At 48.4% G+C, this 15,525-nt stretch overlaps 1 long non-coding RNA gene and 1 other non-coding gene across 2 annotated transcripts in view; one reads left to right on the forward strand and one right to left on the reverse strand.

Annotated features, from left to right (window-relative positions):
* Positions 1 to 14,730, reverse strand: part of LOC144121032 (uncharacterized) — a 137,187-nt gene extending 122,457 nt beyond the window's left edge. The window contains exon 1 of the long non-coding RNA XR_013312514.1: positions 14,478 to 14,730. This is a non-coding gene — a long non-coding RNA (uncharacterized LOC144121032). The remainder of the gene's footprint in view (positions 1 to 14,477) is intronic.
* A 457-nt stretch (positions 14,731 to 15,187) lies between these two features.
* On the forward strand, positions 15,188 to 15,313 carry LOC144122265 (U5 spliceosomal RNA). The gene has a single exon (XR_013312872.1). It is a non-coding gene; the product is annotated as a U5 spliceosomal RNA (small nuclear RNA).
* The last annotated feature ends 212 nt before the right edge of the window (positions 15,314 to 15,525 follow it).

Genomic DNA, 15,525 nt, shown 5'->3' on the forward strand with positions numbered 1-15,525 from the left:
ATATATGTATGTACAGTACATGTATGCAGATGTGCATGACCTCTTTGTCCCCTCTGGGTTGCCTATCAATTTTGTAACAATTGTTTCACTGTACAATAAACTTCTCTTGATTCACCTTTTACTAAAGATTACCGTGAAGAGAGGCACTCCAATGAGCCTATAGCCCAATTTTTGTGAGGCCTTGCCCATTTGGGCGAGGCCTAATAATGAAATCAAAAATCAGACTGCACTTACCACTGAAATTCGGAACAGTACGGATGTAAAAGAATTCGAGATCATTGGATGAATGCAAAAGCATTGACGCCTCCTCGGTACTCGCCGCATAATTCCCACCACGCTTCGTTCAATACTTTTAAGTCACGTGATACTAAACTAAACGGCAGATAATGACTTCGTTGAAACGTTTCTGATGCACACATGACTTAATTCCATTCACCGAGCACTGGTTTTATTAAGTGTAGCTTGTTATTTACTTCGCTGTCCCAAGTGGACTGCCAAATTTTCTTTGCCTTACATTGTAGTAATTTCATGCAATCTTTATAGGGCACATTTGCATTCTTTATTTGCTTGCCACAAGCTTGAGCAGCACAGAAATCTGCTCTTTCATTGCCCTTTATGCCGACGTGACTTGGTACCCAGCTTAGTCTTATGTTTTGTCCTTGAGCTTGGGCTGTTGTAATGTTGTGTATGAGGTCGCCAAGCAGCGGGGTTATTGCATTTCTTGAATGAACGGCTGTGAGCACACTTAGCGAGTCTGTGTAAATAATACTGTCGGCGAGGTTCTTATTTACCATTTTTTCTATGGCTACACAGATAGCGTAACATTCCGCAGTGAAGATTGAAGCACACTGTGGAACTCTTACTATTTTACTCCAATTCCCGTGTACCGCTGCACTTCCAACGTAAGCGTCTGTTTTTAAACCGTCTGCATAAAAGGCTGCGTAATTACTGTATTTTTCTTCCAAGTGTAAGGAATATTGTATGAAATGTTCATGTGGAATTTGTTTTTTACGGAAGTCTGTAAGAGTGAGATCACAGATTTCCGGAAAGTTGTACCATGGCGGAAGTGGACTTCGCCTTCGAGAAATGCTTGGCAATATGTCTAGTACGCCAAGGTTCTGGCACATGTCTTCGAATCATAAGAGCAGTGGACGGGTAGCTTGCGGCTTATTGTTAAAGAGTACTCTAGATGGGCACTCTGTAGCGATGGGGTAAGAAATAAGTTTGTGCAGTGAACGAATTTTTAGAATGCACGAGCATGTGAGCATGGCTCCTCTGTCTGTAAGTGACGGCTCGTTGGTTTCAACATAAAGACTGTTTATAGGTGACGTCCTGTAAGCACCAGTTGAAAGGCGTAAACCTAAATTGTGCACTGGGTCGAGTCGTTTCAAATACGATGGCCTTGCTGAACCATATACTATACTGCCACAGTCTAAGCAGGATCGTACCACAGAGCGGAAATTTTTAGAAGGCTTGCCCTGTCAGAACCCCAGTGTTTATGTGAAAGGACTGAGTCTGTGCAGCGGCTTCGACCGCACACGTTTTTCGGCCGTGTGACGCAAGGCGTGTGCAATGTTGATATTTGCAAAGAGCTTGCGACGAGATTTTCGAAGAATGAGTTGAGCAGTGTGCAGGACTTTGGAGGTGGCCGATTTGAGGTCCCTTTCAGGTCCAAGCCAGCCGTTCAGCGATTTCTCTCTAACCCCGTAATCAAGGTGCGAGGCACCGCAGTGCGCTTTGCGTACCACGGGACGCTGAGCACCATTGTTCGAGTTTTTGGTTTCCCAGTGGACATCGCCGTCTCGGAGCTACGAGGAGCCCTGGAGCAGTATGGACCCGTCGAGAACATCGCCCTGGAATACGTGCCTGGCTTTGACAGCGTACCGAGTGGAACCAGGTGTATGCGGATGGAGATGAAGACCGCGCTGCCTAATTTCCTGCAGGTGGCCGAGTTCACAGTGCAGTGCGAGTACGGGGGTGTTGCACGTGTCTGCCGGCGCTGTGGTTCTCGCGACCACGTGCGGGCGGCGTGCGACGTACCTTTGTGCACGCGCTGCGGCGTGTTCGGCCACGCCACGTGCGAGCTGCCTTGTCCCCAGTGCGGCGGCGACCACGCTGTCGCGAAATGCGAGACGCGCACCTTTGCGTCTGTTGCAAAGCGCACGATGGTTGCCGCCGAAGCCGCTCCTGCATCGCACGTTCCCGTCGCGCCAGAAAGGAACTTAGATCCTGTTCCCGCCACCCAGGCTGCGGTGTCCAGCGACCCAGCAGTTACAGAGAGCAGCCAGCACAAGACCGAGGGACCAGTCAGCCTCCCTGAGCCCGTGCAACACGTGGACTAGGAGAGCGAGCGTACCACCACGCCGGGCGAGAACTTCACCGTCGTGGCGCGGAGGAAGCGTAGACGGGGAGGGAGAACCAGTCCTGCCGGCTAGGGTGTCTTGATGCCCGCTCGCCTCGCATCCTCTACTGCCGGCTAGGGTTCCTGTATATGCTCATACACAGGAACACTACCGCCGGCGGGACCGCCGCGCCGTCCGAGAGCAGCTCCGCGCACTGCCGTGCGCCCGCGAAACTCAAACGGCGCGACGCGCAGCGTGCGTCTTCTCCCCTCACAGGGGACGACTCCGTGCAGTCCGAGGACGAGGCGAGCCGCTGGTGCGAGTCCTGCAGTGCCATTACCAACTGCGACTGCAGCATCCTGAGCAACACCACGTACAGCTCGAACTCGGATGAAGACGAGGATAGCGAGGCAGCCGCCCCCTCCCCCTCCGTAAATGGGGGGGGGGGCCTTGCCGGGGGTGTCGGATGGATGATGATGAGTTGATGGGTTATGTATGATCCTGGGACGAGGAACTTTATAGTGCCAACTCCCCTTCTCATCTGACAACGGCGAGGGCAGCAGCCTCACCTTCGCAATGCTCGATTACATAAATCAGCTAAGAGAGGTATGACACCTTCTTGCGGCAGTCATCACGAGCCGCGAGTCTAGCGCAGACCAGGGGCAGGCCAGTGTCCGATCCCTCGGTGCTCCGGCACGTACGGGCGGAGACCATGCCGGACGAATCCACGGCACACGTACCATTTGACCTTGGAGGACGGCTCAGAGACCACCGATCCGGGTCACATCGAGGAAACCTTTACAGCATATTTTGAGTCACTTTTCGCAACAGACGGAGTACAGCACAGGGACGAGCTTCTGGAGCGAGCTGCGCACCTTTTGTGCTGACCTCCCATCAGTGAAACCTAAAGCACACAGCATGTTGTGTGCGCCCGCAACAGCGGAAGAGATGCAAAGCTTGTTATGGGGGCTAAAGACAAATTCGGCTCCAGGCCCCGACGGCGTTCCCACCTCCTTTTATCAAAAGTTTTTCCGTCAAGTTAAGGATTCCCTATTAGAGATGATTAATGAATGCTTAGAGTCGGGCAGACGCCCCCGGTCATTTTCAGACGAGCAGGTTGTCCTCCTAAAAGCAAATGGGCAGGGCTCCAACCTCGGGGCTTGGCGCCCAGTAACACTATTAAACGCCGACTATAAACTAGTCACCACCCAGCTGGCCAAACAGCTCAGCGCGGTACTTCCCGACATAATAGGCCAGTCCCAGTTTTGCAGCATTCCTGGAAGGTCCATTTTTTCTGCACTCTCTCTTATGAGAGGTGTTTTATTATATACTCAGCGAACCAGCATTGCCGGCTGCCTTGTGTCCGTAGACCAAGCAAAGGCGTTTGATTGTGTGGAACATGAGTAACTCTTCGCGGTGCTCACGTAATTCTCCTTTCCGGAGCCATTCGTACACTTGCTGCGTGCCCTGTACAGCGACCTTGAAGTCAGGGTGACGATCAATAGAGCCCTCAGCGACCACATAAATGTAACACGAGGCACCCGGCAGAGGTGCCCACTTTCACCGGCTCTTTTTGTACTTTGTTTAGAACCCCTCCTCAGCCGCATCATAGCCTCGCCCGCCATTAGGGGATTACCTCTCTCTCCCCAGGGGCAGCTGCGGGTGTCGGCATACGCGGACGACGTGTCGCTCTTTCTGCGCGATGCAGACAGCTGCGTCGCCTTCCTTCGGCTGTACAGAGATGCGGTTGGGCCCGTTCTCGGGTACACTGCCGAGCGGCATACACTGGGCTGAAACGATGAAGGTCCTCGGCGTGACCTTTCTCCCCACGGGAGAAGTGTCGCTGCGAACTTGGGTAGAACTTCGCCGCACAGCGGCGCAGCGTTTTACCTCTCGGTTCAGGCTTTCCCTGTCTGAGCGAGTTTTTATTATAAAAACAAGTGTGTCATCGGCATTATTTTATGTAGGGCACATCGCCCCCCCCCCCCCCCCCCCCCCCGGCTGTTTTATGCGTAGATTTGCCTCAATGTGTGGCGCATTTCTGTGGGAAGGTAGGACGGAGGTCGTGGCCCGTCAGGTGACGCGTTTACCGCGAAGCATGGGCAGCTTGGGCCTTCCCTGCCCGACCACTGTATGTGAGGTACTTGTAGTACGTGAAATATTAGCATTGTTAGAAAACCAGGCATATGCAGGACACCACTTGGTGCAGTATTTTTTGGGAATCTCCCTCCGTCATTTTCAACCGAACCACCAGTACTCAGGCCCGAGAGCCGTGAACCCGCCGGCACATTATACCTATGTCTCAGGCGCTTTCAGGCGACTCATGGCCAGACGAAGACATCTGTCGTAAGCCCCCGGTCCGTGTTAGCGAAGCGCTGGCTGTGAGCCGCCCGACGGTGGAGAACCTCAGGCGAAGCCAAGCGGCTAGGTGGCGGCAACTTACTTCCTCTCATCTGCCCGCTCATGTACGTGATTTCGGGCGGCTCCGGGGTTGGCGAGTTTTGCCAACCGCGGATCGCCTGTCAGTGTGGGGAGTTATACCGTCGAACACTTGCCCCCAGTGTCGGAGCGTTGAGACACTCGACCACGCTCTCTTCGAGTGTGTGGTGGTGCGCGTGTTCTGGCGATTGCTGTCGAGTATGTTTAACGTCCGGCTGCTAGCTCGCTCGCATAGGCGAGACGCGTTCAGAGACTTGCTTGTGTGTGATTTGGCAGTTGCGTGGTTTAGCTGCTTGGCGCAGGTGCCCGCAGCGAGCCATGCATCCCCTCCTACTGCGGTTCCGCCGTCAGATGGCCGAACACTTAAACAGTGAACTAGTTGCGCTGGGAGAGGCCGCCTTCCTTCGCAGGTGGCACACACGCTTCATTAAAATCGAAGGAGGCCGGTTGTCGCTAGTCGCGACAGCCTACTGACAACTGCAGGGTTTTATGCACATTCAGGCACTAGATCACAACCACATAACTTTGTGGGTTGCCCCCCCTTCCCTTTTTTTTTACCCCCCCACCCTCACCCTTCTAGAGAGTGGTTTGTGGGTTAGCATAGTACGTATTTGTGTATTTGTGTTAGTGGTATTTGTGCGATGTGTAGCAGTTCAGCGGGTGGTTTGTCATGCCATTTATTGTTTGCTTCTTCGACCCAACTAGCCGAGGCAGCAGGGTTGAAGTTCTCGATCTCGATTACCGCTACATGAAAGCCATTGAAAAAACTGAGGAAGGTATTATGTGTCTCATAAATAATCTTGAGTTATCTACTTCATTTATTTATTTATTTATTTACAGATACCTTACAGGCCTCTGGAGAGGCATTGTGTAAGAAGGGTCAAATACAGAAGTTTGTGCAAAATAGGTTAGAAATAAATAATAAAAAACAGTAAAGTGCAGCAAAACACAAAAAACAGGTGGGTTCAGATACGATATCGCAATTCACAAAAAGTGATAAAAGTAAAAAACAATTGGTATTGATCAGCTGGTATTGATGGCATTAATTTTAAAATATTAAAAAATACCATTTCAGTGAGTAGTAAATTCTTATTCCATATTTTTCAGCAGTCACTAACTACAGGAATTCTGCCGTCTGACTGGAAAATAGCTAAAGTCATACCTATATTTAAAACTGGAAACAAAACCTCAGTCCAAAACTATCACCCAATATCTCTCACGTGCACCTGCTGCAAAATGCTAGAACATATAATTGCATCTCATGTTTTCTGCCATCTTGAGCACAATAACTTTTTTTTACCGTAATTTACCGCAACTTCGCGAGAGAGCGCAATTCTGTAGCCGAACATTCCAACGACTCAGACCACAGAATCAACTTCGAAGAAACCAGCATCCTCGGAACCGAAACAAATTACCACAGAAGGCTCCTTCTGGAATCCTGGCACATCCAAACCACCCCGAACAACATCAACCGCACGAAAGGAAACCTGCCCCCAGTATATGCCCAGGGAGTTCGCTCTTCAACTCAACGAAAAAAAGTCTCCATTGACCACCTCCCCAAAGTGCAGCCTTAACCCCCCCCTTTCCTCCCCCTCCCCCTTAGCATCACAGCTTTCGCTCATTTGACCCCCTCCTCCCCTGCGTACTAAACGACGCTAGCTACTGCCCTCAGTCACCCCTGATGAAGGAGCCGAGTCGGCTTCGAAACGTAGGGTTAAAATTAGTTTTTGGTTGCAGACGTGCACTTTATTATAAGTCTTCAAACCCAACCAGACAGGCAAATCTGTCAAAATGTTTAGTTTTCAAGCTTTCACCTTAATAATGCTACGGTACATGTAGCCAGCGCCTCTTGCAGCTAAGCAAAGTGTGGTCCCAGTGACGCCCATGCGAACTAGCGGCGCTGCAATCAACTCTTGCTTCCGGCCGAGCGCATCGTCTGCTACTCCCGGACATTTTGCAAATGATTTTCGTTTTTTCAGTTATAAGCTGTGTTGTATTTTTATGATTCGACAGTTCGGGTGTAAGGTGTCATTTTTTCTTTTTAGATTTTAGCAATGGCCGCCGCGGTGGCTGAGTGGTTATTTCGCTCGGTTGCTGGCCCGAAAGACGCGGGTTCGATCCCGGCCGCCGCAGTTCGATGGAGGCGAAATTCTAGAGGCGTGTGTGTGTACTGCGCGATGTCAGTGCACGTTAAAGAACTCCAGGCGATTGAAATTCCCGGAGCCCTTCACTACGGTGTCTCTCATAGCCTGAGCCGCTTTGGGACGTTAAACGCCCATAAAACCAAACCAAAACCAAACCAAGATCTTAGTAATGTCTTTCTCTTTTGTCTTTGTGATCAGGTTTGCTACCCTTAAGTATGCTGTGCCTTTCTTGAAAAGTGATTTTTTTTTTGTAAATGTGATTTTCCGTTTAGTCACCAGTGTCCTGATATCAGCGTCATCATCCGCTGATGAGCTATGGAACGCAGTAGAAGAGGAATGGATGCACATCCAAAATGAAGGAGATTTTATGAAGAATCTGTACGCGTCGCTTCTGTTGAGGATGCAGGAAGTGGTCGCCGTTCAAGAGGCGATGACAGGATACTAAATAGTGATGACTGCTTTTTTTTTTCCTTTCTGGGTGTGCGTGGTTTTGTAGTTTCTGATTTTATTTTCAAAGTGCAGTTCTCGGCGCCAACAGCTCGCTGTATTGAATTTGCTACATTGCTTTATGTGTGCGTTGTAGTTCTCGTCTACTTGCTTCTAATCAAATATTTCTTTACAATTTGGTAGCTTTTATTTTAGTGCACAACTCGTGCGTTTCTTCCTAATTCTATTGTGATATTAAAGGAATGGTAAACAGTATTCGTATTGTACAACATATTTACTTTGGGGAGAATTTTTACTTTATGGTAGTTTGCTTTCTATTTCAATTAAGAAATTTTACAGTTGTCAATGTTATATCTTTAATAACTTCTTTAACTACGCCATTTCTGACTGTAGCTTAAATTCTCAGTCACACAAAAATAAAAGAACCAAAAACTGACGCAGCTTCGGAGTTCACTCAAATACCAAAAATATATTTTAATGAGAAAGCCTTATTTCCCGAATTGTCAACCGAAGCTGTCAGCATCGGCGGGGAAATTGCTCCCCAACAATTGCCGTGATGTCAACGGTTATTGGTCATAAGGTAGAAAGCAGTATATACAAGTGATTACTACTGATGCAATTTAACCTCGTGATACACCTCCTATTCCACAATAATCGATATCTTAATTCATTTCTGGCTTTCACAATCACGGCAAGCAGGCACGGCGCCGGCACACGTACTCAATCATCTCGAGGTCCTCGTTCGACCCAGTGGCGTTCGTCCTGTTCATCGCTGCCCCGACGGCTCTGCTCTGCTGGGAACGATCGGCTAAGTTTCGGGTGGCTGATTGTGGCATTTTCTCTCTGCGTCTTTGCGCGGTAAGGCAGTAAGCCCGGGCTATGTCCACCCAGTCTCCCGGCCAGGGGAGTTCCCTCTGGGTCGGCTTCTCTGTCCACTGATCTCCTACCGTTGGAAGCTTTTTTGCGCAGTGGTGTCGGCAGTATCCCTGTCGCGCTGGTGCCTAAGGATGGTGGTGCTATCAAGATGAACAACCCTGGTGCTGTTCGGGCTGCTCTCCAGTCGGCGACTTCTCATTATGAGTCAATCTCAGAGGTTCGCCAGTTTGGACGCAGCGGGATTCTGTGCAGATCGCCAGACCTTGCCTGTGTAAGAGATTTACTAAACTCCTCATCCTTTACCACCCTTCGGGTAAGTTCCTTCATCCCTTCACATCTGGCGTGCACGAAAGGTATTGTACGAGGCGTAGACTCTTCCCTGTCTCCGGCAGAGACTCTTGAGCTTCTGTCGGCTGCAGGTGTTGTTGCTGTGCACCGCTGTAGCCGGGATGTAAACAACGTGCGGATGCCCACTGAATCAGTGATTGCTACCTTTGCCGGCACTTCCTGCCCCTCTGAAATCAAGGCATGGCCTCTAATTTTTCGGGTAGACCCATTATCTTCTCGTCCTCTGCAGTGTAACAACTGCTGGCGCTATGGACATAGCGCCGGCGGTTGCAAATCTAACTTGAGGTGTTGCAACTGTGGGGATGGTCATTCAACGAGCACCTGCACTGAGAAGAATGAGAAGTGTTGCCTTTGCGGTGGTGCTCACTCTGCAAACTACTCAAATTGTCCCTCTCGAGCTCAGGAAATTCAAATTCTGGAAATAATTGACAGGAAACGCTGTTCGCGCAGTGACGCTATTTCAGAGGTCAAAGAACGTGCCCACGGTTATGCCGGTGTGACCGCTTGGCAAGGTGTCATGTTAGACTCAACGCTGTCCCAGGCAATTGCGGCTGCTGTGGAGGCTTCGATGTCTAAAATGGTAGAAAAGATTGTCGCAAGTGTGTCAGAGTGCCTTACAAATGTTCTAGCGACTCAGATTACACATGCCGTGCACGCTAGTTTGGCACCTCTTTCGACAGCAATTCCCTCTCCTCTTATCCGGTCTCCAATTCCAGTAGCATCACAACCCCAGGAACAAACTTCTGTCCCTTCCGCTGTACCTACCTCGGGTACTTCGAGAGATGTTGATATAATGTATGATTCCGAGATGGTGGAGCCTGATGCGCGGCTTCTTAAGCGCAGTGGGTCCCCCATGTCTCATTCGTTGTCTTCTCTGGGCACCCAGCCCAAATCAAAGAAGCAGCTTGGCACTAAACGCAAGGATACTATTTTGGAGCAGGCAGTTGCTGCTGCTAGACTTTCGCAACCATAGCGTCGTTGCGAGTTCTGCAGTGGAACTGTCGCTCTATTTTTTCCGCTTCCACAGATTTACACTGCCTTTCTACTCAGCTTAATCTGGATGTCATAATTCTGCAAGAAACGTGGCTTTCAACCGACAAACATTTTCATATCAAAAATTACCGTTCATTTCGCCTAGACCGCCAGTCAAGAGGCAGTCTTCAAAATTTTGCCACAGGGCTGCGGTATCTTTTCAACAAATGTCTCCTGACTGTGAGATTTTGGCAATAGACTTTGTACTTCCTGGGTGCTCTCCATTTTCAATAGCAAATTGTTATTTCCCCAATGGAGTCCAGGATGTTAGACCTCTGGACTTTTTACTCGTAAACTGTAAAAACCCAGTTCTCGTGGCTGGGGACTTCAATTCTCACCATGTGTCTTGGGGTTTTAGGACTAATACATGCGGCAAGCGCCTTTGGGACTGGGTTTCTGATCACAACCTGATGTGCTTAAATTCAGGATCGGCCACTTATCTTCGCTCACACACTCAACCTGTTTTAGATCTCACGTTCATTAGTCCTGGAATTGGCGTAACGAATTGGTCGACAGTTGATAGCGGCACCTCGAGTGATCATATACCTATTCATTTTGATATCATATGTCGTGTTACTCCAGCGTCTTCTCAGTTGCGGTCACATGTAAATTATGACAGATTTCAGACGGCATTGCGCTCTGCCCTTGCTCCAGTGTCTAACATCGCCGAGGTCCACCAGTCAGCAAGCATATGTCTGGCTATTGAGGAAAGCCGTAAAAAGTCAGAGTTCCTGGTGAGGCCAACAAAAGGGAATTCTTCTAACTGGTGGAATGCGGACTGTACAAGAGATTACAGGCGGAGGAAGGCAGCATGGAAAAAGCTTCTTCATAACCAATGTCCGAATAACTGGAGTGATTATAAATTTATTGCAGCCACCTTTAAACGCACAGTTTCTCGCGCAAAGGAAAAATATGACTCAGAACACTTCGATTATCTTTCAAAGGCGGGCAACCGACGTGCACTATTCGGTTTTCTACAGTCTAGGAAACAGCTCACGTCCTCTCATAACTTTCAGTCATTAGTTATGTCACCTGTAGAAGCTATCCAGGCGGTTGAATTAATAGCCACAGGCCTGCAAAAGCGGTTCTCGTCTTTACTACCTTTGCAACCATTGTTGTTTGCACCAGTCGTGCCAAATGATAATGCCTCACAAGTAAATCTATCAGAGCTTTCACAAGTTGTCCAGAGATTGCCAGCTGCTGCTCCTGGTCCTGATGGTGTTACCACAAAGGTGCTCAAGATTCTATTTGAAGAGTCTCCCAACTCCTTATTGCACCTAATAAACTACTCTCTCAAACACGCTTGGATACCTTCTGAGTGGAAGCTGTCCAAGGTGATCCCTTTACTTAAAAATCAGGGTGGAGGCTATGAATTGGATAATATTAGGCCAATTTCTTTAACATCAAACGTGGTAAAGTTGATAGAAAGGGTGTTACTAATTCGGGTGTCAGCCATTGTGGACCGCAAAAGTATACTCAGCCCGTGCTAACTCGGTTTCCGGCCACGGTGTTCGATATGGAATGTACATGCTGATCTTGAGAGCAGAATTCTCCTTGCTCGTCGTCAACGCCTGGTCGCGGCTTTGGTTACGTTAGATGTCGCCAAAGCTTACGACAGTGTAGAACACTCCATCCTGATACATAGGCTACAGTCTCTTCAATTTCCAGATTATATAGTTGCATGGATATCTGCATTTCTTCATAACAGAGAATTCTTTTGCGTCCATAATGGTGTTCATTCAGAGAGGTATAGACAAACGCGAGGTGTACCGCAAGGAGCTGTTCTTTCTCCTGTGCTCTTTAATATTCTGTTAAGCTCAATTCCTCTCCACCGCCATGTACGCACTTACGTCTATGCGGACGACATTGCATTTTTTGCTGCTGCGCCGGATATACATTCTCTGTATGGTCTGTTGCAGTCATATTTGAATACACTTCAGCACTGGTTGAGCGCATTACACCTGAAGTTAAATGTTGGTAAGTGCGCCACTCTTGTTTTCCCTCTATTCACTCCTGTAGTGGTCTCTCTCACTTGCCAGTTAAAAGTAATACCGCAGGTTCAATCCCTAAAATACCTAGGGGTCATTTATGACAACAAACTCACCTGGCGACCTCACATTGACCATGTCGCGGCGAAAGGGGCTCGTGCCGTGGGCATGTTACGGAGATTATGTCATCACCGGTACGGCATGCGCAGAGACGCGCTATTAATGATCTACATAATGTATGTCAGGCCAATTTTAGAATTTGGATCAGTGTTGTTTTCAGGCTCGGCTACATATAAACTTCGTCCTTTTAGAGAGGGAAGCACTTCGCATGTGCCTCGGCCTTCCAAAATTTGTAGCTATCAATGTGCTGTACCTTGAAGCCCGCATTCCGTCTCTCTTATCACGACTTCAATTTTTAACTGTGCAAACTTACCTCAGGATCTATGAATCCCATTTCCACCGTTCCCAAAGCATTTTCTGTTCTCAGCCGACCTCCTTTTTTGGTGTCCCCTGGTCTCGTTTCAATTCCCCTCAGGTAGTGTTTGTGCAAAGATTACTTCAGCCTTTAGATGTAAACATTTATGATATCCTTCCTGCGCTTCGCAATGGGCCCGCTATCCACATTGTTTTCGACGACATATACCCAAAAAATGCAAAACTTTTGCCACCGAGTATTCTAAATGGTCTTCTAGAAGATCATCTGAGGACCCTACCTACAGATATAGCAATAGCCACTGATGCATCGCAATGCAATGAAAAAGCAGGTGTGGGAATATTTTTCTCGCATTTAGACTGGTCCTTTTCTCTGCGCCTTCCAGATTTCACCTCTATTTTTCAAGCAGAGTTTCTAGCAGTTGTACTTGCTCTACGCAAGCTAGACCCCTCTATTACAGCAGTTGCAGTAATTACTGATTCTTTATCTTTGTGTTCGTCCCTCGCTGCACATGTTGACGGTCCCATTTTATCAACTTTCTTATCCCTACTTCCTCCGCATTTGAGCCTTGTTCATTTAGTATGGGTTCCCGGTCACAGCAGTGTGACAGTAAATGAGATTGCTGATAATCTCGCAAAGGCTTCCCTCAGCGGCCCCGTGTTGCCAATCATCCCGGCTACAGCCTATATTACAGCATCTAGATTTCGGCGACGTGCGTTTTTAAGCACGCAAGACATCACTTTTAACATCGGCGGATTATGAGCACCTTAAATATTATTGGAACAGGAAAATTTGTTGCTCTCGGCAGCTTGAAGTATCACTGACGAGGCTGCGCTGCCGCATTCGCCCTCTAAATTTCTATTTACACAAGTCGGGTTTGGCGCTCTCTCCCCTTTGTGCATTTTGCCGTGAGCCTGAATCTATTGAACATTTTTGGCTGTATTGTCGCCGATTCAACTCTCTGAGAAAACGGTTGCTGGAGGAACCCTTGCAGCATCTTGGCCTTAGTTTGAGCAGCCCGCTCTTGCTATCATTTGGCGCCACCACATTTGGGTTCAGCCACAGATCTGTTTGTACCGCCGTTCTAAATTTCCTGATAGAATCTCACCGACTGCCTTGCTAAGTGTTTCAACCTTTTCTTTTCTATCAATTATTACATTTTGACTAAATCATTAATATTTAATCCCTCTATTATTATTCTTAAAATTTTAAAATCAAAACATTCTTCCCTTTTCTGATCATGACGAAAAATTCACCGGTGTTGCGCTCCCACGTGCTTTTCCTTTTTGTTAACTGCGTTCAGGTGAATAGCCACCCCATTCTTGGCCGATCCACCAGTGTGGGTATGTGCCATCTTTTGATAGGCTAACAACAACAACTTTTTCATTCAGACTGAATACATCTTTCAGTGAGCACACGACCCTTCGGAACGCCAATTAATTACCATGGTTAACAATACCCTTCACAAGACCTTGCGATCACGCACCTTGGAAACGTCTCTCCTGGTGCTACTTTGCATGACCTGACTGGGGACTAATGTATTCTCGTAATGCCTGTAATGATCGGCCCTTAGTTATAGAGCACTGTAAAATTTCGATATCATTTAACACACCTTAAGAAGGCGCGGTGTGTTCTGGAGCAATTACACATGAGGGAAGTTTGTGAAGGCGACCCGACGCGTGGTCCCAGATGTTGCCACAAGTGAACAAAGTAGGTTGCTATGGCCAAATGCGAAATGTTGCTACAATGGAGAACGGCGGTGGTAGCAACGGCAAAGCTTTGTCGCATTAGCACCCGGACCATGCAAACGCTCTGTTGAAAACACTGCGTTGCCCACGTCGCGGCTGCTTCTGCATTTACGCTGGACGCTAACGCTCTCTGACAGTGCTGATATCATGTCTAAACGCACAGCCATTCGCGGATGATGGAAGCACTCAGTCTGTGATAACCAACTTCCGCACGCAGTGCCCCGCCGGTGGAAAAGGCGCTGCATGATCTTGCAGTTTCTTCCCCAGTGAAAACAAAGTGAACAAGAAAAAAATGATGTGCCCTTCAGATAAACGGGGCCAAGGGGTTACAGCGCGCTTGACGGAACAGCTACACCCTCTCCAGAGTCCAGATAGTTAGAAAACACGGCCCGGCGCTGTACATACAACCGTGCCGAGCGCCCAGCCACACGCTCGCGCGGTGTATGTAGCTCGTACTGAGCGCGATAGTACCATGCACACTGTGAAACTAAACTGTTCGGCACACAAAGGAAGCTTCCCGCGGCGCAACACGGGGAAGCTCCAAACGCCGCTAGTCAACACGTAGTAAAATTCCCCCGAAACTTGGTTCCGTGAGTTGCGATTAGAAAAAGTTTCATTAGACATTAATATAGGCAAGGTAACGATTAGTTAAGTTAGGCAGAAAAAGCATACATACTTACCTCGCTACTTGGCGTACTACTTAGGCGCACTCCGTAGTCCGCATGCGGCCCGTCAACAACTCTGCACTTAGGTTGCACACAGGCGCACGAGCGGAAGAAACGCCGGCAACTTACAAGCAAAGCGAGACATTTCAGTATGCAGACGTGCGCGCTTGTCTATTCCAGTGCAGCGTGAATGCGTATGCGCGGTGGCGCTGCGGCAGGACTCGCGAGTCGAGAGAGAGCAGGTGCTGGTCGCATGGCTGGTCGAGAAATACCGCGTCCGCCATGCCGGCCATGCGTCCGCAGATGCAGCCGCGCCGCACTGTAGTGTTTAAAATAAAGCACTTATGATACTCTACTCAAAATGTGCATGAAATAAATTACTTATTTTTAAACATAGGTGAAATTAGTGAAACCCAACGTCACACCAGCACGTTTTAAAAAAAAAAAATCAGCAGAGCAACGCGCTGGAATCGAGATTATGTGCGTTGAGTGGCCAAACATACCTGTATTTTAGCACGTTAAACAAAGCAGGCACGGGTTATAAGCAATAGAACGGTAATTTCAACTAAAGAATCTATTTAGAAGAAGATATTCGTGTCTCTCTTCAAAACAAAACCCTAGAGGATTTTGCTTCTAACAAATATTAGTGTTATGTTTGAACCCAACACTAATCCTTGTAAGTTGTTCGTACTGAACCACCTCTCGTCCTCAGCAGTTTAGGATCATCGCTCAGGTCTCTCCTCAAATCCACGTACTAATCTTTCGCCTTTTACTAAAGATTACCGTGGGGAGGGACACTCCAATGAGCCTATAGGCCAATTTTTGTGAGGCCTTGCCCGTTTGGGTGAGGCCTAATATTTAAATACAAAATCAGACTATGTATCTCTTCGGTTGACGGCACTCGTAGAGTTTACCACCCACTAATGCGGTGGATGCCACTCGTGCAGTGCCTTGCGTTCGGCTGGGACGAGCACGACACGAGCGCGCGCCGATGCTGCTGGCGTAGACAATATCACTACACAGTGGCCGATAGGAAGCATCGACGAAGAAGAAAAAACGCGAA

The sequence above is a fragment of the Amblyomma americanum genome, chromosome 2 (assembly GCF_052857255.1).
Source record: "Amblyomma americanum isolate KBUSLIRL-KWMA chromosome 2, ASM5285725v1, whole genome shotgun sequence".
Taxonomy (NCBI): domain Eukaryota; kingdom Metazoa; phylum Arthropoda; class Arachnida; order Ixodida; family Ixodidae; genus Amblyomma; species Amblyomma americanum.